General features: G+C 36.7%; 1 long non-coding RNA gene across 13 annotated transcripts in view; it reads right to left on the minus strand.

Moving 5' to 3' along the window:
- LOC130708101 (uncharacterized) overlaps positions 1 to 25,875 on the minus strand; it is a 241,126-nt gene that overhangs the window by 109,812 nt on the left and 105,439 nt on the right. For 12 of the 13 annotated variants that reach the window (XR_009008134.1, XR_009008131.1, XR_009008137.1 and 9 more), the window contains exon 2: positions 1,534 to 1,584. The exons of the other annotated variant lie outside the window; for it this stretch is intronic. This is a non-coding gene — a long non-coding RNA (uncharacterized LOC130708101). The remainder of the gene's footprint in view (positions 1 to 1,533; positions 1,585 to 25,875) is intronic. 13 annotated transcript variants of the gene reach the window in all.

A 25,875-nucleotide genomic window follows, 5' to 3' on the forward strand; every position in this document is an offset into this window, starting at 1 on the left:
TTAACCTGATGAAGAGATTAGAGACAGGGAGACTTGGGACTGCCAAGAAAATAGCTACCAGGGGATGGAAGGTATGAAAACTTGGAAAATACTCGATGATAAAACAAATGGCATTGAGAATAAGTTGTCTGGAAATGTATTCCAAAGCAGTTGAGGTATAACACAGATGAGTATGGAATAGATAAATATCTAGAATCTTCTGGACACACTGCCATATGCTGGTCATTTTCTGACTACTTTTACAAAAACAGGTTGCTCAGGACAGAAATTTCCAAACTTGAGCACAAGCCACCATAAGGAGGTCTTACTAAAATGTGTATTTCTGAGTCTTTCCCCGAAAGTTTCTGATCCAGTGGGTTTGAATATTCCTCATGTGCAGGTCTTAGACTTTAGTTACAAATGGTTGAGAAAAAGGGAACTCTTGGCAATTTCTCTATGACTGAGTGAAGCTCTGCTGTCATGCTGATAATGTGTTGTTCTCTAGACTGTGAGTCCCAAAGTCTATCCACACATACAAAATCCATTTTTACATATGTTCGCAGACCTGTTTCCTTTTCCTATCCTTCATTTAAATTAGAATTAAACAATATATAATGACATGATAATTTTCAGTGAAGGCATATGGAATCTATAGTCGGGGACATAAATGATGAAGAGGATAGAATTTATTTAAAGAGAACATGATTGGCAAACAGCCACCACCAAAATGTGTGTGTGTACATATACTAACTTTATTGTAATTAATAGGAAAACTTATTTTTCCATTCACAAGATGTACCTGGATTGAAAGGCTAATTTAAAAGTTTTTACTCATAGGAAAAGTTTATCTATGAATCCAAATTGGCAAGTTGAATTGAACAATGAAGTGTAATATAGAAAGAGCCGAGAGTGCACTGATGTTTATTTTCATTGGAGGATGACTATCAGGTCCCAAATTTTAATGTATGTTCTCTAATCTATTACTGTTCACACATAGTTTTTCTTAATCATCTATATAGTATCATCTGGTTCCCATTCAGCTAAAGATGACTTGAAATATGTCACAACTGTGTTAGAACTGCCAATGAAAAATTATACTTACTCTTTGACTTTTAGCTCTTATATATGCTCTGACTTAAGTAAGGTTTACAAATATTCTGGAAGACAGCTTTTATACTCTACTTCTTGAGCAGATAGTTATGTATGGTATTTTATTTCCTGATGTTTATCAACAGCTTTCCATTATATGTCCTTTACTGGCATACTTAGGAGATAAGTGATTGGTAGATTGGAGTTACACTAGCATCACTGGAAAAAGAAAAGTCAAACAACTTTAACTTGTTTCATGTGAATTCCAACAGCAAAACTGCATATGCATTTAGCAAACCTTCCAGTTTATATTGTTAAAATGCTTCTGAGCTCCTTTCTTTACCTTATTCTGCAGGAGGACATTCCTAAATTCCTGCTACAAGCATATATCTAGCAGTTTGTTCTGTCAATAATATTCATAACAGATTAAAAGAAACACACAAATAAAGTTCTCATAAATATTACCTCGGAACTCATTCTGCATTTATCTTTCCAATGAGTGACACTCAAGCCTTGCTAAAAGAAAGAAGGGATTTTTTACTTTTATAACCATGATTAGTACAGAATGAGTATGTATAATATGTATACTGAATGAATATATATATGTGCATATATATATATATATATATATATATATATACACACACACATTCTCTTTTGGCTCTTTCTAACACACAATAAAAAGAATAAGAAAAAATAGGTAAAATTTTATTAAAAAAATGTGCAATTATCTAAACCCCAGTTATACATGTTTAGTGGTATTACACATGTTTAATAATACTACACATGTTTAAATGTCCCATATTTTAAAAGCAAACAAAAATAAGAAGTAGGAAAGTAAACAATTTTAAAATGGCTTTCAAAAGTGCTTCAGGTGTATTTCATTTACTGTTTAGATAATAGTCATTTAAGATTTTTATTTTTCTCTTCTGATGTTATTTTTTGCAAAAAGACCTTGTGTTGTATTACTTTATTTATGTACAGAGAAGAAACAGCATAAGCGTGGGTGAGAGACTGATTTCTTGATGTTATAAATTGTTCTATAATTGCTATAGGTTTCATTTACCTTTCTTTAAATATATTATATTTGACAATAGAGTAAGAACACTTATTTTCTTCCTTCACTGAAAGCAGACTATCCTTTCTTGCTTATAAAAATTAAACAAGAAAACACTTAGCTTCCATTTCTGAACCTGATTATTTCATCAATATAAATTGAAGAGTGGCTTTGTAAACATTTATTCTGCTGTTGGATTTAATATATATCTACTTAAAACTTTTTTCTTTGCTTTCTTTTTGGTATGTTGACATTCAATTCATTTGCCAATTTAAATTTTGGAATCACTTAGCTACTTAGCATGTGATGTTTTTACATTTTTGCTGCGTGTGCGGGTGGGGGCATATGTGCATCCATTGACAATCAATAGTACTGCATTCTTTCTTATACACGTGTTTAATTTTATAAAATTAATTATGCAGTTTGCATTTTCAGTCAACACTGTTTTCTATCCTTCTACCTATTAGTAATAAATACAAGCATGAATATGGTTCATTCATTTTAAGTACTGTAGCTTATTACCTTATATGATGGATCTTATTTTGAAGATGTGTTCTGGTGAGAATATATGGAAATTTCTCCGTGGCACACCCACACGATCAGAATTCTAGGCCTTTCCGTCTTCAGTAAACATTGCTGAATGACTATTCCATGTGGCTGTACAAATTTACACTTCCACTCCCTGGTTCCAAGTTCTTTCTTTCCCTACCTCCTCTCAATCTGTGATATTAACAGACGGTAGTAATTTAAAAAATAAAGCAGATCAATATACTATAATGACTTGGGAAAAAGCCCAGGATATACTTTATTTTTTAAAAAAGGGATAGAACAAATGCAAAATTAGAACGTGCAATGTGCCTGATTTTGGTCAAACTATATAATACACGTGTACTAACAAATTACAAGATCTAAGGTGATGCATATCAAATGGCTAGAATTATTACCTCAGGAACTTGAACTCGAAGTGCAAGAGAGAAGGACTAAACTTTTACTGGTGATACTTTGTGTTTCCTGAATTATTATAGCCAGCAAGTAATACTTAGTCATTACAAAGTAATTGTTTATTGTCAGTTAAAACATAAAGAAAAGAGAACATAAAGAACACGCTAATATCCTTGCATGTGAAATATTCCCAGGGGCAGCCCATTAATTTCAAGAACAATCATGCTTCTAAGAGAATAGTGAGGGTTACCAGAGCCATAATGTAGAGGTGTGTAAGTTGTACACTGTACAATTCTTGGGACACGATTCATGTAGGCTACTCCTTGAATGGCACCTCCTAAAGCTGTGTAGTACATAACCAGTCTAGTGGCGAGTGACATTCCTAATAACAGAAAAAGACTCTGGAATCTCCAAGAAATTATTTCACTTGCTACAGATAAAATTGGTAAAATAGTGTCTCAGAACTGGAGTTTCTGAGACACCAGGTCTTTCCTCATACTGGTTGAGATCTAGGGATGGTATTCCTGAAATAAAAAAAAGTCACCAAATGGCATTCCAGTGCTCAGTTGGATGCCCTTCAGATTCTTATCCCAGCTATAGATTCACAGTCACGTTCCTCGGCCCTAGATGTCTGGAAAGCTACTGTCTAACAACTTGTTGTCATTGTGATATTATACCAGGTTCTATAGAGAATAAAATGCAACCTTTAGAGCTGCATCTCAGGCAGAAATTGATGCTTTAATGGGCAAACTACCAATGGCCTTCATCAAGGGACTTCAGTTTGGCTGGTTGGTGGCCAGGCTTTTGTGCCTGGAGAGGCTATGCTTAGATTTGCTGTGTGGTTGTCAGATATTTTCACATATGCCTAATTTCTTTTTAAATTAACTAAAGTTTGATTGAAATGGTTTTGCTTTAGGTCTGGGATTAAATGGCTTTTCTATAAATGGAAGCTACATTATAAAGTGGTGGTGCTAACTTCAAAGCATAAGACATACTCTTTCAGTATTAAGCATAGAATGTACTTTTTTTTTTTTAACATCTTTATTGCAGTATAATTGCTTTACAATGGTGTGTTAGTTTCTGCTTTATAACAAAGTGAATCCGTTATACATATACATATGTTCCCATATCTCTTCCCTCTTGCGTCTCCCTCCCTCCCACCCTCCCTATCCCACCTCTCTAGGTGGTCACAAACCACCGAGCTGATCTCCCTGTGCCATGCGGCTACTTCCCACTAGCTATCTATTTTACGTTTGGTAGTGTACATATGTCCATGCTGCTCTCTCACTTTGTCACATCTTACCCTTCCCCCTCCCTGTATCCTCAAGTCCATTCTCTAGTAAGTCTGTGTCTTTATTCCCGTCTTGCCACTAGGTTCTTCATGAGCTTTTTTTTTTTTTTTCCCTTAGATTCCATATATATGTGTTAGCATACTGTATTTGTTTTTCTCTTTCTGACTTACTTCACTCTGTATGACAGACTCTAACTTCATCCACCTCACTACAAATAACTCCATTTCATTTCTTTTTATGGCTGAGTAATATTCCATTGTATATATGGGCCACATCTTCTTTATCCATTCATCCGATCATGGACATTTAGGTTGCTTCCATGTCCTGGCTATTGTAAATAGAGCTGCAATGAAAATTGTGGTACATGACTCTTTTTGAATTATGGTTTTCTCAGGGTATATGCCCAGGAGTGGGATTGCTGGGTCGTATGGTAGTCCTATTTTTAGTTTTTTAAGGAACCTCCATACTGTTCTCCATAGTGGCTGTATCAATTTACATTCCCACCAACAGTGCAAGAGGGTTCCCTTTTCTCCACACCCTCTCCAGCATTTATTGTTTCTAGATTTTTTCATGATGGCTATTCTGACTGGTGTGAGATGATATCTCATTGTAGTTTTGATTTGCATTTCTCTAATGATTAATGATGTTGAGCATTCTTTCATGTGTCTGTAGGCCATCTGTATATCTTCTTTGGAGAAATGTCTATTTAGGTCTTCTGCCCATTTTTGCATTGGGTTGTTCGTTTTTTTGTTATTGAGCTGCATGAGCTGCTTGTAAATCTTGGAGATTAATCCTTTGTCAGTTGCTTCATTTGCAAATATTTTCTCCCATTCTGAGGGTTGTCTTTTGGTCTTGTTTATGGTTTCCTTTGCTGTGCAAAAGCTTTTAAGTTTCATTAGGTCCCATTTGTTTATTTTTGTTTTTATTTTCATTTCTCTAGGAGCTGGGTCGAAAAGGATCTTGCTGTGATTTATGTCATACAGTGTTCTGCCTATATTTTCCTCTAAGAGTTTGATAGTGTCTGGCCTTACATTTAGGTCTTTAATCCATTTTGAGTTTATTTTTGTGCATGGTGTCAGGGAGTGTTCTAATTTCATACTTTTACATGTACCTGTCCAGTTTTCCCAGCGCCACTTATTGAAGGGGCTGTCTTTTCTCCACTGTATATGCTTGCCTCCTTTATCAAAGATAAGGTGACCATATGAGCGTGGGTTTATCTCTGGGCTTTCTATCCTGTTCCATTGATCTATGCTTCTGTTTTTGTGCCAGTAGCATACTGTCTTGATTACTGTAGATTTGTAGTATAGTCTGAAGTCAGGGAGCCTGATTCCTCCAGCTCCATTTTTCGTTCTCAAGATTGCTTTGGCTATTCGGGGTCTTTTGTGTTTCCATACAAATTGTGAAATTTTTTGTTCTAGTTCTGTGAAAAATGCAGTGGTAGTTTGATAGGGATTACATTGAATCTGTAGATTGCTTTGGGTAGTAGAGTCATTTTCACAATGTTGATTCTTCCAATCCAAGAACATGGTATATCTCTACATCTATTTGTATCATCTTTAATTTCTTTCATCAGTGTCTTATAATTTTCTGCATACAGGTCTTTTGTCTCCTTAGGTAGGTTTATTCCTAGATATTTTATTCTTTTTGTTGCATTGGTAAATGGGAGTGTTTTCTTAGTTTCACTTTCAGATTTTTCACCATTAGTGTATAGGAATGCAAGAGATTTCTGTGCATTAATTTTGTATCCTGCTACTTTACCAAATTCATTGATTAGCTCTAGTAGTTTTCTGTTAGCATCTTTAGGATTCTCTATGTATAGTATCATGTCATCTGCAAACAGTGACTGTTTTACTTCTTCTTTTCCTATTTGGATTCCTTTTATTTCTTCTTCTTCTCTGATTGCTGAAATTCCAAAACTATGTTGAATAATAGTGGTGATAGTGGGCAACCTTGTCTTGTTCCTGATCTTAGTGGAAATGGTTTCAGTTTTTCACCACTGAGGATGATGTTGGCTGTGGGTTTGTCATATATAGCCTTTATTATGTTGAGGAAAGTTCCCTCTATGCCTACTTTCTGCAGGGCTTTTATCATAAATGGGTGTTGAATTTTGTCAAAAGCTTTCTCTGCATCTCTTGAGATAATCATATGATTTTTCTCCCTCAGTTTGTTAATATGGTGTATCACCTGGATTGATTTGTGTATATTGAAGAATCCTTGCATTCCTGGGATAAACCCCACTTGATCATGGTGTATGATCCTTTTAATGTGCTGTTGGATTCTGTTTGCTAGTATTTTGTTGAGGATTTTTGCATCTATGTTCATCAGTGATATTGGCCTGTAGATTTCTTTCTTTGTGACATCTTCGTCTGGTTTTGGTATCAAGGTGATGGTTGCCTCGTAGAATGAGTTGGGGAGTGTTCCTCCCTCTGCAATATTTTGGAAGAGTTTGAGAAGGATAGGTGTTAGCTCTTCTCTAAATGTTTGATAGAATTCGCCTGTGAAGCCATCTGGTCCTGGGCTTTTGTTTGCTGGAAAATTTTTCATCACAGTTTCAATTTCAGTGCTGTGATTGGTCTGTTAATATTTTCTATTTCTTCCTGGTTCAGTCTCGGCAGTTTGTGCATTTCTAAGAATTATTTGAGTCTTCTTTTTTTTTCTTGATGGGTCTGGTTAATGGTTTATCAATTTTGTTTGTCTTCTCAAAGAACCAGCTTTTAGTTTTGTTGATCTTTGCTATTGTTTCCTTCATTTCTTTTTCATTTATTTCTGATCTAATCTTTATGATTTTTTTCCTTCTGCTAACTTTGGGGTATTTTTGTTATTCTTTCTCTAATTGCTTTAGGTGCAAGGTTAGGTTGTTTATTCGAGATGTTTCTGTTTCTTGAGGTAGGCTTGTATTGCTATAAACTTCCCTCTTAGAACTGCTTTTGCTGCGTCCCATAGGTTTTGGGTCGTCGTATCTCCATTGTCATTTGTTTCTAGGTATTTTTTGATTTCCCCTTTGATTTCTTCAGTGATCACTTCGTTATTAAGTAGTGTATTGTGTAGCCTCCATGTGTTTGTATTTTTTACAGATCTTTTCCTGTAATTGATATCTAGTCTCATAGCGTTGTGGTTGGAAAAGATACTTGATACGATTTCAATTTTCTTAAATTTACCAAAGCTTGATTTGTGACCCAAGATATGATCTATCCTGGAGAATGTTCCATGAGCACTTGAGAAAAATGTGTATTCTGTTGTTTTTGGGTGGAATGTCCTATAAATATCAATTAAGTCCATCTTGTTTAATGTGTCATTTAAAGCTTGTGTTTCCTTATTTATTTTCATTTTGGATGATCTGTCCATTGGTGAAAGTGGGGTGTTAAAGTCCCCTACTATGATTGTGTTACTGTCGATTTCCCCTTTTATGGCTGGTAGTATTTGCCTTATGTATTGAGGTGTTCCTATGTTAGGGTGCATAAATATTTACAATTGTTATATCTTCTTCTTGAATCGATCCCTTGATCATTATATGGTGTCCTTCTTTGTCTCTTGTAATAGTCTTTATTTTAAAATCTATTTTGTCTGATATGAGAATTTTTTCTCCAGCTTTCTTTTGATTTCCATTTGTGTGGAATATCTTTTTCCATCCCCTCACTTTCAGTCTGTATGTGTCTCCAGGTCTGAAGTGGGTCTCTTGTAGACAGCATATATATGGGTCTTGTTTTTGTATCCATTCAGCCAGTCTGTGTCTTTTGGTGGGAGCATTTAATCCATTCACGCTTAAGGTAATTGTCGATATGTATGTTCCTATTCCCATTTTCTTAAATGTTTTGGGTTTGTTATTGTAGGTGTTTTCTTTCTCTTGTGTTTCTTGCCTAGAGAAGTTCCTTTAGCATTTGTTGTAAAGCTGGTTTGGTGGTGCTGAACTCTCTCAGCTTTTGCTTGTCTGTATAGGTTTTAATTTCTCCATCACATCTGAATGAGATCCTTGCTGTGTAGAGTAACCTTGGTTGTAGGTTTTTCTCCTTCATGACTTTGAGTATATCCTGCCACTCCCTTCTGGCTTGCAGAGTTTCTGCTGAAAGATCAGCTGTTAACCTTATGGGGATTCCCTTGTGTGTTATTTGTTGTTTTTCCCTTGCTGCTTTTAATATGTTTTCTTTATATTTAGTTTTTGATAGTTTGATTAATATGTGTCTTGGCGTGTTTCTCCTTGGATTTATCCTGTATGGGGCTCTCTGTGCTTCCAGGACTTGATTATTTCTTTTCCCATATTAGGGATGTTTTCGACTATAATCATCTCTTCAAATATTTTCTCAGTCCCTTTCTTTTTCTCTTCTTCTTCTGGGACCCTTATAATTCAAATGTTGGTGCATTTAATATTGTTCCAGAGGTCTTGGAGACTGTCCTCAGTTCTCTTCATTCTTTCTTCTTTATTCTGCTCTGCAGTAGTTATTTCCACTATTTTATCTTCTAGGTCACTTATCCGTTCTTCTGCCTCAGTTATTCTGCTATTGATCCCTTCTAGAGTATTTTTAATTTCATTTTTTGTGTTTTTCATCATTGCTTGGTTCCTCTTTAGTTCTTCTAGGTCCTTATTAAATGTTTCTTGCATTTTGTCTATTCTATTTCCAAGATTTTGGATCATCTTTATTATCATTATTCTGAATTCTTTTTCAGGTAGACTGCCTATTTCCTCTTCATTTGTTAGGTCTGGTGTGTTTTTACCTTGCTCCTTCATCTGCTGTGTGTTTTTCTGTCTTCTCATTTTGCTTATCTTACTGTGTTTGGGATCTCCTTTTTTCAGGCTGCAGGTTCATAGTTCTTGTTGTTTTTGGTATCTGTCCCCAGTGGCTAAGGTTGGTTCAGTGGGTTGTGTGGGATTCCTGGTGGAGGGGACTAGTGCCTGTGTTCTGGTGGATGAGGCTGGATCTTGTCTTTCTGGTGGGCAGGTCCACGTCTGGTAGTGTGTTTTGGGGTGTCTGTGTCCTTATTATGATTTTAGGCAGCCTCTCTGTTAATGGATGAGGCTGTGTTCCTGTCTTACTAGTTGTTTGGCATAGGGTGTCCACCACTATAGCTTGCTGGTCGTTGAGTGAAGCTGGGTCTTGGTGTTGAGATAGAGATCTCTGGGAGATTTTCGTCGTTTGGTATTATGCGGAGCTGGGAGGTCTCTTGTGGACCAGTGTCCTAAAGTTGGCTCTCCCACCTCAGAGATACAGCCCTCATGGCTGGCTGGAGCACCAAGAGCCTTTCATCCACACAGCTCAGAATAAAAGGCAGATAAAACAGAAAGAAAAAAAAGAAAGGTGATAAAATAAAATAAAGGAAGATAAAATAAAATAAAGTTATTAAAATAAAAAATAATTACTAAGAAAAAAAGAAAAAAATATTTTTTTTAAAGTAAAAAAACCAAAAAAAAAAAAAAAATGGATGGACAGAGCCCTAGGACAAATGGTGAAAGCAAAGCTATACAGACAAAATCTCACACAGAAGCATACACATACACACTCACAAAAAGAGGAAAAGGGGAAAAAATAGTATATCTTGCTCCCAAAGTCCACCTCCTAATTTGGGATGATTTATTGTCTATTCAGGTATTCCACAGATGCAGGTACATCAAGTTGTCTGTGGAGCTTTAATCCGCTGCTTCTGAGGCTGCTGGGAGAAATTTCCCTTTCTCTTCTTTGTTCGTATAGCTCCTGGGGTTCAGCTTTGGATTTGGACCCGCCTCTGCGTGTAGGTCACCTGAGGGCTTCTGTTCTTCGCTCAGACAGGACGGGGTTAAAGGAGCAGCTGATTTGGGGGCTCTGGCTCACTCAGGCTGGGGGGGAGGGAGGGGTACGGATGTGGGGCGAGCCTGCGGCGGCAGAGGCGTCGTGACATTGCAGCAGCCTGAGGTACGCCGCGCGTTCTCCTGGGGAAGTTGTCCCTGGATCACGGGACCCTGGCAGTGGCAGGCTGCACAGGTTCCCGGGAGGGGCGGTGTGGAGAGTGACCTGCGCTCGCACACAGGCTTCTTGGTGGCGGCAGCAGCAGCCTTAGCATCTCATGCCCGTCTCTGGGGTCCGCGCTGATAGTCGCAGCTCGCGCCCGTCTCTGGAGTTCATTTAGGCGGTGCTCTGAATCTCCTCTCCTCGCGCACCAGGAAACAAAGTGGCAGGAAAAGTCTCTTGCCTGTTCGGCAGCTCCAGACTTTTCTCCGGACTCCCTCCCGGCTAGCTGTGGTGCACTAGTCCCCTTCAGGCTGTGTTCACGCCGCCAAACCCAGTCCTCCCTCCGCAATCCGAACTCCGAAGCCGGAGCCTCAGCTCCCAGCCCCGCCTGCCCTGGCGGGTGAGCAGACAAGCCTCTCGGGCTCGTGAGTGCTGCTCAGCACCTTGCCTCCATGTGGGAATCTCTCCACTTTGCCCTCCGCACCCCTGTGGCTGCGCTCTCCTCCATGGCTCCGAAGCTTCCCCCCTCCGCCACCTACAGTCTCCGCCTGCGAAGGGGCTTCCTAGCCTGTGGAAACCTTTCTTCCTTCACAGCTCCCTCCCACTGGTGCAGGTCCCACCCCTATACTTTTGTCTCTGTTGTTTCATTTTTCTTTTACCCTACCCAGGTATGTGGGGAGTTTCTTGCCTTTTGGAAGGTCTGACATCTTCTGCCAGCATTCAGTGGGTGTTCTATAGGAGCAGTTCCATGTGTAGATGTAGTTCTGATGTATCTGTGGGGAGGAAGGTGATCTCTGTGTCTTACTCTTCCGCCATCTTCTCCTCTCTCCAAATGTAAGTTTTTAACATGAAAATTTTTCAGTTCTTTGTGAAAAGATCAAACTTCCTTTTTTGTCTTTACAAATGGTAATGCAATATTAACACAAATTGTCTTATCATTGATATATATGGTATTTGCTTTTAAAATTTCTGTGAATGTTATATCAATCTTGAGCATCTTAAGTCTTGATAATTTTTAGACCATGAGTGATTTCACAAATACATTCTAAAATATATGATAACATGTCATTTATTTTTATTTTAATTCAAATATTTATTTGTAGTGACCTTAAAATTGGCAGAAACGATTAGTGAATAGTTATTTACTAGTGGTAAGCACTGAGCTGTATATACACATACTTGTAATGTATATGGATTTTATGTAGGGAGAATAGAGAAAGCACATGAATATGCCTTTAGTACATGAATTGTATTTACATAGTTAAAACATAGTCATTTGCCAGAATCTTTTTGATCATAGGCAGGTGGAACTTCCTTCATATTAAATGTAAGACAACGCATGATATATGACTTTTTGTAGGGAAAGCTACTACCAAACAGATAGGAGAAAAAGAGAAACTTTTATTTAAGGTAAATTTCTTAAACAGTCTATTCAGGAATCTAGAAAAACAACCATTTACAGCAACATATTAGCTTCTAAATCTATTGTCATTCTTATTGTAATGTGTGCATAATATCAGTGTTTGGGTATAAATGTAATATACATATATGTTAAAATATATTCAGTACACGATGATCAATTTTACTATTTATGCAATTTTTCCTAAGTTTGAGAGTTCAAAATGAAATTTAAACATATATATTTATATCTACATATATATTTTCTATATATATTTGCTAATGATTAGTAGTTTTTTTTACCCACTTTAATGTGATTTTAGAGTTTGAAAAAGGATTACAACTGCTAGTTGCTTACAATGTGTAAAATACTAACCTAATGACATGTGTAGTTAATACATCTTCACCTGACATATGAGAGAAAAATTTTGAAAAGTTTACAAAGAACAAACTTGAGCTGGACTTGACTGGTACTCTGAATGAACGACGGGAGGAAGAATGGTATTTGATAATGATATAGAACCTAATCTTATCTGGAAGAAGGGAGTGAGTCTTAAATTTGACATCAAGGGGATTTGATATGTTGTGGAAAGGAAGTCAAAACCACTGATATGACACTGAGATGATAAAACATGGGAAAAGGAAATGCTTTCCTTAGAGTCCTGCAAATGAGTTTTCAGTGGATCATTAAACTGAGATTAGCTTTTCACAAAAGAGTTTCTGTCACTGCCCACTCTGTCTGATCCTGTTATTAGTATCTCCATCAATAAATTTCAAAACATACATGTATGCCTGCATTTGACACCCTTAGAATTCTCCCAATAAATGCAGATTCCCATGAAAAGTAACTCAGAAGGAATTAAAAGAATAGGAATTCCTCACAAAACCAGTTGCCTGATTTTTGTTAGACCCACCCAGATTATTCTTAGGTCCTGGGAAGAAGGAGTGTTGCTCATTTTCATGGATAGAGTACATTGTAGTTTGTGTGCATCACATGTTTCTCCTTGATTAAGAAGGGTTAACATTCTTTTGGAAAAAGTGACCTTGAAATTGATCACATAGTTCAGTTGACTTCCTGATTGCTTTCAGCTTGTGTATAGCATAGGAGTCCAATTTCCTTTCATCTGGGTCAATTTATCTTCCTGAAACACAAAATAATTGGTTTTCTGCTAAAGCCTCAAAAGTGGTGTGCTAATGTGTTTGTTTTCTGCTTTGCAGCTGTAATTAATTTAAACCACAGAAAATTATTATAGTGTTTATATTATAAATGACGTTACTCATGTGTTATCTCTATTTTTTAAAGAAAAGGGATTAAATCTATTTTAGTTGATCTGATGGCTTTCTCATTCTAAATCTCTGAAGTTTATGATGAATTACCAATTAAATTGCATTCTATAAATTAAATTATATCAAGTCAATCCAAGTTTTTCTCCCCCCACATACTTTATCCAATTTGGTATTAAGTTGAATTTTGCTAATTTTTTCTATTTTATTTGAGCACATAGAGTTAGTTAAGGCAATAATTTAAGAACATTTTTCTGTTTATATTAATTAATCCAATGTGTTACTTAATTCTATGTGGATGTCCATAAACTATTTCTAAACACATTTCTTAATATTGTTGGAAATACTAAGTACCACATTGTTTTTCCTGTGGAAAATATTTTCTCCTGGGAGATTTTACTTACTTTGAGAAATCTTTCAGATATTAAAGATGTTATAAACTCAAAGTAAATTTTGCTCTGATCTGAAATAGATTTGGTCACTCATAATTACTTATATGTAGAAATAGTATCATTAACTATAGTTTAAAAGTAAATTAAAATGAAAAAAAAATTATATTCACACCTTGTTCATTTCATCATCAGCCACACCTGTTTTTCTGCATCATTATCTAGACCAGTCTCTTCACCATTTTACCTAGGCCAGAGGATCTCAGATATTGTGATTCAGAATTCCATGGGGGCTTGCAAATGCATATTTCCAGGCCCACTCTCAGATATTGGAAATCAGTAGCTCCAGGGTGTGTGTTGGAAATATGTCATTTTAATGAGTATTATGGATGATGTTAATGCAAATTGTATACAGATTATACATGAGGAGTTACTAATAAGGGCCATTATTTTTTGGAGTATATCTTAGGTAGAATTATAACATAAATATAAGTTTATCACCCACTTCAATATAAGCTCCATGGGGTGTGTGGTAGAGGAGAATTTTTATTCATGTTTGCTGCTCTATCCTCAAAACCTATGACCTGGTCTATTTTAGGTCCTTAATAAATCATTGTTGAAGAAAAACTAATTTGAGTGGCAAATAAAATATGACTATTTCTGTTTCTCACTCGTCTATTGACAACTGCTTAAGATGGTGTCCTACTTGTATAAACTCCATGAAGTAAAGTGACTTCTTTGTAGAAAACCTCCCCAAACAGTTGCTTGATTTATGAATGTGTTTGTAACTTGGATAATGTCTAAGCAGTGCTGCCATTAGTATCATGAGACCTCCGTGGCATACTTAAAAATACTCCTTTGAAGTTCAAGGGATCTTGGCTAGATCCCTTTCTCACAGGGAAATAGTCCCAGACTTGCTTTTCTACTGCATATCCTTCATTCATAGAATCTATGGAGAAGGTAGTACCTTTAAGGAGATATAGTAAAAGACTGCTGTAGATGGGAGGACCTTAAAGATGGCAGAGGAGTAAGATGTGGAGATCACCTTCCTCCCCACAAATACATCTACATGTGGAACAACTCCTACAGAACACCTATTAAATGCTAGCAGAAGACCTCAGACCTCCCAAAAGGCAAGAAACTCCTCACGTACCTGATCATGGGGCTGACAGGGTCTCGATGCTCTGGCCAGGTGTCAGGCCTGAGCCTCTGAGGTGGGAGAACCGAGTTCAGGACATTGGACCACCAGAGAAATCCTGGCCCCATGTAATATCAATTGGCAAGACCTCTCCCAAAGATCTCTGTCTCAACACTAAGACCCAGCTCCACTCAAAGAACAGCAAGCTCCAGTGCTGGACACCCCATTCCAAACAACTAGCAAGACAGAAACACAACACCACCCATTAGCTAAGAGGCTGTCTAAAAAATACTAAGTTCACAGACACCCCAAAACACACCACCGGACACAGTCCTGTCCACTAGAAAGACAAGATCCAGCCTCATCCACCAGAACACAGGCACAAGTTCCCTCCAAGAGGAAGCCTACACAACCTACTGAACCAACCTTACCCACTGGGGGCAGACACCAAAACAACTGGAATTATGAACCTGCAGCCTACGAGAAAGACACCACACATGCAGTAAGTTAAGCAAAATGACAAGACAGAGAAATATGCAGCAGATGAAGGAGGAAGGTAAAAACCCACAAGACCAAACAAATGAAGAGGAAATAGGCAGTCTACCTGAAAAAGAATTCAGAGTAATGATAGTAAAGACGATACAAAATCTTGGAAATAGAATGGAGAAAATATAAGAAATGTTTAACAAGAACCTAGAAGAACTAAAGAGCAAACAAACAATGAAAAAAAAATAAACAATGATGAACAACACAATAAATGAACTTAAAAATTCTCTAGAAGGAATGAGTAACAGAATAATTGAGGCAGAAGAAGGGATAAGTGACCTGGAAGATAAAATAGTGGAAATGACAGCAGAGCAGAATAAAGAAAAAAGAATGAAAAGAATTGAGGACAGTCTCAGAGAGCACTGGGACAACATTAAACGTGTCAACATTCGAATTATAAGGGTTCCAGAAGAAGAAGAGAAAAAGAAAGTGACTGAGAAAATATTTGAAGAGATTATAGTTGAAAACTTCCCTAATATGGGAAAGGAAATAATCCAGTCCAGGAAGTGCAGAGAGTCCCATACAGGAAAAATCCAAGGAGAAACATGCCAAGATACATATTAATCAAACTATCAAAAACTAAATACAAAGAAAAAATATTAAAAACAGTAAGGGAAAAACAACAAATAACATACAAGGGAATCCCCATAAGTTTGACAGCGGATCTTTCAGCAGGAACTCTGCAAGCCAGAAGGGAGTTGCAGGACATATTTAAAGTGATGAAAGGGAAAACCTACAACCAAGATTACTCTACCCAGAGAGGATCTCATTCAGTTTTGATGGAGAAAGCAAAACCTTTACAGACTAGCAAAAGCTAGGAGAATTCAGCATCACCAAACCAGCTTTACAACAAATGCTAAAGGAACTTCTCTAGGCAGGAAACACAAGAGAACGAAAAGACCTACAATAACAACTCAAAACAATTAAGAAAATGGTAATAGGAACACACATATCAATAACTGCCTTAGATGTAAAAAGACTAAATACTCCAACCAAAAGACATAGACTGGCTGAATGGATACAAAAACAAGATCCGTATATATGTTGTCTACAAGAGACGCACTTCAGACCTAAGGACACATACAGACTGAAAATGAAGGGATGGAAAAAGATATTCCATGCAAATGGAAATCAAAAGAAAGCTGGAGTAACAATTATCATATGAGACAAATTAGACTTTAAAACAAAGACTATTATAAGACACAAAGAAGGACACTACATAATGATCAAGGGATCAATCCAAGAAGAACATATAACAATTGTAAATATTTATGCACCCAATGTAGGAGCACCTCAATACATAAGGCAAATGCTAACAGCCATAAAAGGGGAAATCGACAGTAACACAATAATAGTAGAGGACTTTAACACCCCTCTTTCACAGATGGAGAGATCAACCAAAGTCAATAAGGAAACACAAGCTTTAAATGACACATTAAACAAGATGGACTTAATTGATATTTATAGGATATTCCATCCAAAAACAACAGAATACACTTTCTTCTCAAGTGCTCATGGAACATTCTCCAGGATAGATCATATCTTGGGTCACAAATCAAGCCTTGCTAAATTAAAGAAAATTGAAATTGTATCAAGTATCTTTTCCGACCACAATGCTATGAGACTAGATATCAATTGCAGGAAAAAAATCTGTAAAAAATACAACCACATGGAGGCTAAACAATACACTACTTAATAACCAAGAGATCACTGAAGAAATCAAAGAGTAAATCAAAATATACCTTGAAACAAATGACAATGAAAACACGATGACCCAAAACCTATGGGATGCAGCAAAATTAATTCTAAGAGGGAAGTTTATAGCAATACAATCCTACCTCAAGAAACAAGAAACATCTCAAATAAACAACCTAACCTTACACCTAACACAATTAGAGAAAGAAGAACAAAAAATCCCAAAGTTAGCAGATGGAAAGGAATCATAAAAATCAGATCAGAAATAAATGAAAAAGAAATGAAGAAAACAATAGCAAAGATCAATAAAACTAAAGGCTGGTTCTTTGAGAAGATAAACAAAATTGATAAACCATTAGCCAGACTCATCAAGAAAAAAAGGGAGAAGACTCAAGTCAACAGAATTACAAATGAAAAAGGAGAAGTAACAAATGACACTGCAGAAATACAAAGGATCATGAGAGATTACTGCAAACAATTATATGCCAATAAAATGGACAACCTGGAAGAAATGGACAAATTCTTAGGAAAGCACAATTGTCCGAGACTGAACCAGGAAGAAATAGAAAATATAAAGAGACCAATCACAAGCACTGAAATTGAAACTGTGATTAAAAATCTTCCAGCAAACAAAAGCCCAGGACCAGATGGCTTCATAGCAAATTCTACCAAACATTTAGAGAAGAGCTAACACCTATCCTTCTCAAACTCTTCCAAAATACAGCAGAAGGAGGAATACTCCCAAACTCATTCTATGAGGTCACCATCACCCTGATACCAAAACCAGACAAAGATGTCACAAAGAAAAAAACTAGAGGCCAATATCACTGATGAACATAGATGCAAAAATCCTCAACAAAATACTAGCAAACAAAATCCAATAGCATGTTAAAAGGATCATACACCATGATGAAGTAGGGTTTATCCCAAGAATGCAAGAATTCTTCAATATACACAACTCAATCAAAGTGATACACCATATTGAGAAATTGAAGTATAAGCTCAATAGATGCAGAAAAAGCTTTCGACAAAATTCATCACCCATTTATGATAAAAACTCTCCAGAAAGTATACATAACTTAGCTCAACAAACTAAAGGCCATATATGACAAATCCACAGCCAACATCATTCTCAATGGTGAAAACCTGAAACCATTTCTCCTAAGCTAAGGAACAAGACAAGGTTGCCTACTCTCACCACAATTATTCAACATAGTTTTGGAAGCTTTAACCACAGCAATCAGAGACAAAAAAAAAAAAAAAAAAAAAAGGAATCCAAATTAGAAAAGAAAAAGTAAAACTGTCACTGTTTGCAGATGACATGATACTATACATAGAGAATACTAAAGATGCTACCAGGAAACTACTAGCACTAATCAATGAATTTGGTAAAGTAGCGGGATACAAAATTAATGCACAGGAATCTCTTGCATTCCTAAACACTAATGATGATGTATCTGAAAGAGAAATTAAGGAAACACTCCTATTTACCATTGCAACAAAAAGAATAAAATACCAAGGAATAAACCTACCTAAGGAGCCAAAAGACCTGTATGCAGAAAACTATGACACTAATGAAAGAAATTAAAGATGATACAAACAGACGGAGAGATATACCATGTTCTTGGAAGAATCAACATTTTGAAAACGACTATACTACCCAAAGCAATTTACAGAATCAATGCATTCCCTATCAAACTACCACTGGCATTTTTCACAGAAGTAGAACAAAAAATTTCACAATTTATATTGATACACAAAAGACCTTGAATAGCCAAAGCAATCTTGAGAAAGAAAAATGGGGCTGGAGGAATTAGGCTCCCAGACTTCAGACTATACTACAAAGCTACAGTAATCAAGACAGTATGGTACTGGCACAAAAACAGAAATATAGATCAATGGAACAGGATAGAAAGCCCAGAGATAAATCTATGCACATATGGTCATGGATTTTGATAAAGGAGGCAAGAATATACAATGGAGAAAAGACAGCCTCTTCAATAAGTGGCACTGGGAAAACTGGACAGCTACATATAAAAGAATGAAATTTGAACACTCCCTAACACCATACACAAAAATAAACTCAAAATGGATTAAAGACCTAAATGTATGGCCAGACACTATAAAACTCTTAGAGGAAAACACAGGCAGAACACTCTATGATATAAATCACAGCAAGATCCTTTTTGACCCACCTCCTAGAGAAATGGAAATAAAAACAAAAATAAACAAATGGAACCTAATGACACTTTAAAGCTTTTGCATAGCATAGGAAACCATCAACAAGACAAAAAGACAACCCTTAGAACTGGAGAAAGTATTTGCAAACGAAGCAACTAACAAAGGATTAATCTCCAAAATTTTCAAGCAGCTCATGCAGCTCAATATCAAAAAACAAACAACCCAATCCAAAAATGGGCAGACGATCTAAATAGACATTTCTCCAAAGAAGTTATACAGATTGCCAACAAACACATGAAAGGATGCCCAATATCACTAATCATTAGAGAAATGCAAATCAAAACTACAATGAGGTATCACCTCACACCTGTCAGAATGGCTATCATCAAAAAATCTACAAACAATAAATGCTGGAGAGGGTGTGGAGAAAAGGGAACCCTCTTGCACTGTTGGTAGGAATGTAAATTGATACAGCCACTATGGAGAACAGTATAGAGGTTCCTTAAAAAACTAAAAATAGAACTACCATATGACCCAGCAATCCCACTCCTGGGCATATACCCTGAGAAAACCATAATTCAAAAAGATACATGTACCACTGTGTTCATTGCAGTACTATTTACAATAGCCAGGACATGGAAACAACCTAAGTGTCCATCGACAGATGAATGGATAAAGAAGATGTGACACATATATACAATGGAATGTTGCTCAGCCATAAAAAGAAATGAAACTGAATTATTTATAGTGAGGTGGATGGACCTAGAGACTGTCATACAGAGTGAAGTAAGTCAGAAAGAGAAAAACAAATTCAGTATGCTAACACATATATATGGAATCTAAAAAACAAAAACAACTTTCTTAAGAACCTACGGGCAGGAGAGGAATAAAGACATAGATGTAGAGAATGGACTTGTGGACATGGGAAGGGGGAAGGGTAAGCTGAGACGAAGTGAGAGAGTGGCATGGACATATATACATTGCCAAACGTAAAATAGAAAGCTAGTGGGAAACAGCCACATAGCACAGAGAGATCAGCTCGGTGCTTTTGACCACCTAGAGGGGTGGGATAGGGAGGGTGGGAGGGAGGGAGATGCAAGAGGGAGGAGATATGGGGTTATATGTATACGTATAGCTGATTCACTTGGTTATACAGCAGCAACTAACACAACAATGTAAAGCCATTATACTCCAATAAAGATGCTAAAAAAAAAAAATAGGAAAAAAAAAAAAAAGAAAGACTGAACTGATGGGGCTTCTCTGGTCGTCCAGTGGTAAAGAATCTGTCCTGCAATACAGGGGATGCAGGTTCGATTCCTGGTCAGGGAACTAAGATCCCACATGCCACCAGGAAACTAAACCTGCATTCCTCAACTAGAGAGCCCCACGTGCAGCAAACTACAGAGCCCACACACTCTGGATCTCGCCCACCACAACTGTAGAGAGAAAATCCACATGCCACAATTAGAGCGAATCCTGCATGCTGCAATGAATGATCCCACATGCCACAACTAAAGACCCGACACAGCCAAAAATAAAAAAAAATAAAATAAATTAAAAAAAAGACTGAACTGAGAAAGCCTTGTCAACAGCCGTTTTAGAAGGGCTACAAGCTCTTCCTTCGGTGTGTGTTCCAGGAACACACTGCAGAGAGGTGGAAAGAAGCAGTACAATATGTGATCTGAGGCTCTAAGCCTTAAGGGAATGTTTCATTGTCCCATCAGATGTGACTTACAAAACAAAAATTCAAAGATAAAATTATTAAAAATTTTTCAGATACGCAACAACTTCAGAGCCTCCAGCCCCAAAGGTGTGGGTCTTGTTAGGACAATAATTTCTGTGCCAGCCATGGTCACACACCCCTGAGGGTTAAGATTTTCTACATTCTATTCGTGTACCTACGGGTGTCTTTTCACTGTTCAAAGAAACATTTCTACACAAGGTAACTTGTATGCCCCATCAATGTACCCCATTTTGTGGACAGCCCACAGGCGATAAGCAGGCAGCTGTTGATGTAAGGCCCATACTCCACAATGAATAGATGAACAGCTAATGTGGATCTTTGAAGTTTTCCTTGAATGGAGGTGAATGATCTGTAGATACGGACTAAAGTGTCCAGGTGTTGAGTAGGCTGCTACAGAACTGCTTGCCACTGTGCAAGAAAATAACCATGGGTCTCTGCGGACTGAATTCTCTCTTTTCGTAATCCCTCCCTCCTGAAAATCACTCATCATCTCTGGTCCCAGGGGGGCAGGTGACATGAAGTGGACTAATTCTTCCTTTCTTCTATTTCCAGCTCCACATTATGGTATAGATTTTTTACTCTGCTCCCATTTTGCCCTTCCTTCTCCTAAGCCTGTTTCGGAAGTAATAAAAACATAAAACTATGATTGTTGTCTTATTATTCTTGTCATAAAAATCTTGCATCTCCTTGAGGCACTATGGGCTTGCTCTGAATTGAAAAAATACATCTAATAAGGTAGTTGGAAAAATAGGCAAAGATTAACATATCAAGACGTATTCATGTTAAACACATATGGTATGTGAAGAATATTCAATTTTGAAAAAGAAGATTTAAATTAGCAGGAATCAGTCTGCCCAATTTCATGACATATTATCTAGCTACAGTAATCAAGACTGGATGATACTAGTTAAAGTATAGACCTATAGGTCAATGGAAGAGTATAGACCCCTCAAGTAGACCTACCCACTATTCCTAACTGATTTTTTTTTAATAAAGGTGAAAAGCAATTCAATGGAGGAAAGGTAGCCTGTTCAAGAGATGATTATAGAGCAATTGGGTATCTATAGGCAAAACAAAAAACAAAATAAATAAAGTGAACCTTGACCTGAATCTCATACCTTATACAAAATAAACTCAAAATGAAACATGGATTTAAATGTAAAACATAATGTTATAAAACTTTTATTAAGATATAGGAGAAAATCTTGAGGATCTAGAGGTAAGAAGAATTTTTTTAATTGGATGTCTAAAATATAATACATAAAAGGAAAAGTTGATTTGGACTTTCTGAAAATTAAATAGCATTTACTCTGAAAATGCTCTTGTTAAAGGGATAAAGAAAGAAGCTATAAACTAGGAGACATATTTGCAAACCACATACCTGACAAAAGTCTAGTTTCTAGATTATATAAATCACAAAATCCAGCAGTAAAAAAAAAAAAAAAATCTAATTAGAAAACAGGAAAAAGACGTGAGCGACCATTTCCATGGGATATACAGGTGGCACATAAATGCATGGAAATTCAATTCAACACCTTTAGCCATTAGGAAAATTTATATTGAAATTACAATGAGTTATTGCTATATGCCTATCATAATGTTTAAAACAATACTTTTAAAAGTGAAAACAAATGCTAGTGAAAATACAGAGAAATTGGATGCACATACATTGCTGGTAGCAGTGTAAAATGGTACAGCAACTCAAGAAAACACTTTGGAATCTTCTATAAAGAACTAAACATGAAACTACCATATGACCCAGCAACTGCACTCATGCGTATTTCTTCCAGAGAAATTAAAACTTACATTCACACGCAAACCTATACAAAATTTTTATAGCAGTTTTACTCATAACAGACAACTGGAAGCACCAACTATGGTACATCCATACCATGGAATACAATTCAGAATAAAAAAAAAAAGGTCTGGACTATTGATATACATGATAACTTGTATGTATCTCCAGAGAATTATACTGTGTGAAAAAAAATCTCAAAATGTTGCATGCTACATGATTACATTTATATAACATTCTGAGAATGACAAATTTGTGGAAATAGAGACTTGATTCATGGTTGCCAGAGGTTAAGGATGGAGGGAAGGGAGTGAGGCATGATGGAAATGACTGTGATTGTAGAAAGGCAACATAAGGACTTCTTGTGATGATAAATTTTTCTGTATTTTTACTATATCCTATCAATATTCTAGTAGAGATATTTATATTATAGTTTTGCAAAATGTTATTTTTAAGGGAAACTGAGTAAAGAGTATATATAGGATCTCTCTGTATTACTTCTTACAATAGAATATAAATCTATAATTATCTCAGAATAAAATTTAATTAAAAAATTATGCTGTCTTGCATGAAAAAGTAATATGATTTTGGATAATACACTATAGCTTATGTTAAAGTCCTAGAAAGAAATAAATGGAGTTTACAGAGATTTGGAAAATACCCTAGTGCACCACTGTGTCAGAGGAGTTAGCTACACTCTGCGTATACTTTTCCATTACAAGAAGAATGTGTTCCTTTCACCATATTTTTTGTAGTTAGACTATTTTTATATCATTATTAAATTCAATTTCTTTGGATAATTTCTTTGGACTTCAACATGAAAGGTATTTTAAGCTTACATATATACAACCAAACAACATCTGATTTCATAAAACAGAATATTTTGTAATCCTTAAACTCTGAAATGAATTTTTCTCTTTTAAATCTGACTGTACACTGAAAAAGATTAAAATACTTCAACCAAGTTAAGGGTAAAGCCTGATTTTCTTATAATTATGTGAAGTAGTTTTTAACTTAATTTAGCATTTTGCTTTTCTATCACCATTTTAGCATAATAGATCAAAGATAATCTTCGCCAAAGAGGTGGCTAGTTCCTGTTTTGCAAACTTGAGACCCTTCTTCACATCTAATGTTCACACCTGTATTAGGTCTTACTTAATGAGATGAATTATAACCAGAAGAGTAGAAAACAAAAAACAAACAAATGAAAAAACACCAAGCAAGACAAATATTTATACAATAAAAGCATTCATAAAGATGGTGAAGCTCACTTAATTTCTCATTATTTTCAGGGAAGCCTACTATATTATATATACTGATCTTTGTTTTTATAGGATTTGGATCAGGATTAAGAATTTTTCAATATTGTGTTGTTGTTACACATAAGCAACTGTAATCAAAATATTATGGAGTGCTAGTTTTTTTAGTGAAAATATTTATGAAATTTACAATAATTTTGTTGGTTGAAAACTCTGAAGAGGGCAAACAAACTTTTCAAACAATTTGTGTGCCTCCAAATGGAGGTCTCAGGGCACCTTCAAAGAATCTAAATGAAGACTAATATTAGGAAATTTTTGATTGAATACAATTAGAGTTTCTGAAATAGTTATGCTTTATATTGATGTATCTTCTTCATGGTTACTTTGAGTTCAAGATGTGACAATTATTTTTTCAAGTGTGTATTAACTCATTTTAAATGATAAAAGTACATATTTTCACTTGTCTTACTCCAGAAAATTAAACCTATAATTACAACCTCAAGGAATTGAAATGTGTAATTATATTACCAAAATGAATTTCAAAGGATATTAGTATTTTAGTGTAAAAATGCCTCTGAATGCAGAAAAAAAAGTATTGGGACAGCAAAACATAGCTCACTTGAAATATCTTGCCTAATTAAATTGAACTATACATCTATTTTTAAAAAGTGATGGTTAAAATAAAAAATATCTGTGTCGACTGGCGAACACTTATACCACAGAAGTCCACCCACTGGAGTGAAGGTTCTGAGCCCCACCTCAGGCTTCCCAACCTGGGGGTCCGGCAAAGGGAGGAGGAATTCCTAGAGAATCAGACTTTGAAGTCTAGTGGGAATTGATTGCAGGACTGTGACAGGACTGGGGGAAACAGAGACCCCACTCTTGGAGGGCACACACAAAGTAATGTGTGCATCGGGACCCAGGGGAAGGGGCAGTGACCCTGGGGGAGACTGAACCAGACGTACCTGCTGGTGTTGGGGGGTCTCCTGCAGAGGCGAGTGGTGGCTCTGTTTCACCGTGGGGATAAGGACACTGGCAGCAGAGGTCCTGGGAAGTTCTCCTTGGCGTGAGCCCTCCCAGAGTCTGCCATTAACCCCACCAAAGAGCACGGGTAGGCTCCAGTGTTGGGTTGCCTCAGGCAAAACAACCAACAGGGAGGGAACCCAGCCCCACCCATCAACAGTCAAGTGGATTAAGGTTTTACTGGGCTCTGATCGCCACAGCAACAGGGAGGGAACCCAGCCCCACCCATCAACAGTCAAGTGGATTAAGGTTTTACTGAGCTCTGACCGCCACAGCAACAGTCAGCTCTACCCACCACCAGAGCCTCCCATCAAGCCTCTTAGATAGCCTCAACCACCAGAGGGCAGACAACAGAAGCAAGAAAAACTACAATCCTGCAGCCTGTGGACCAAAAACCACAGTTACAGAAAGACAGAGAAGATGAAAAGGCAGAGGGCTATGTACCAGATGAAGGAACAAGAAAAAACCCCAGAAAAACAACTAAATGAAGTGGAGATAGGCAACCTTCCAGAAAAAGAATTCAGAATAATGATAGTGAAGATGATCCAGGACCTCGGAATAAGAATGGAGGCAAAGATTGAGAAGATGCAAGAAATGATTAACAAAGACCTAGAAGAATTAAAGAACAAACAAACAGAGATGACCAATACAATAACTGAAATGAAAACTACACTAGAAGGAATCAATAGCAGAATAACTGAGGCAGAAGAACGGATAAGTGACCTGGAAGACAGAATGGTGGAATTCACTGCTGCGGAACAGACTAAAGAAAAAAGAATAAAAAGAAATGAAGACAGCCTAAGAGACCTCTGGGACAACATTAAACGCAACAACATTCGCATTATAGGGGTCCCAGAAGGAGAAGAGAGAGAGAAAGGACCAGAGAAAATATTTGAAGAGATTATAATCGAAAACTTCCCTAACATGGGAAAGGAAATAGCTACCCAAGTCCAGGAAGCGCAGAGAGTCCCATACAGAATAAACCCAAGGAGAAACACGCCGAGACACATAGTAATCAAAGTGGCAAAAATTAAAGACAAAGAAAAATTATTGAAAGCAGCAAGGGAAAAACGACAAATAACATACAAGGGAACCCCCATAAGGTTAACAGCTGATTTCTCAGCAGAAACTCTGCAAGCCAGAAGG

This window comes from Balaenoptera acutorostrata, chromosome 4, assembly GCF_949987535.1.
Source record: "Balaenoptera acutorostrata chromosome 4, mBalAcu1.1, whole genome shotgun sequence".
NCBI lineage: Eukaryota > Metazoa > Chordata > Mammalia > Artiodactyla > Balaenopteridae > Balaenoptera > Balaenoptera acutorostrata.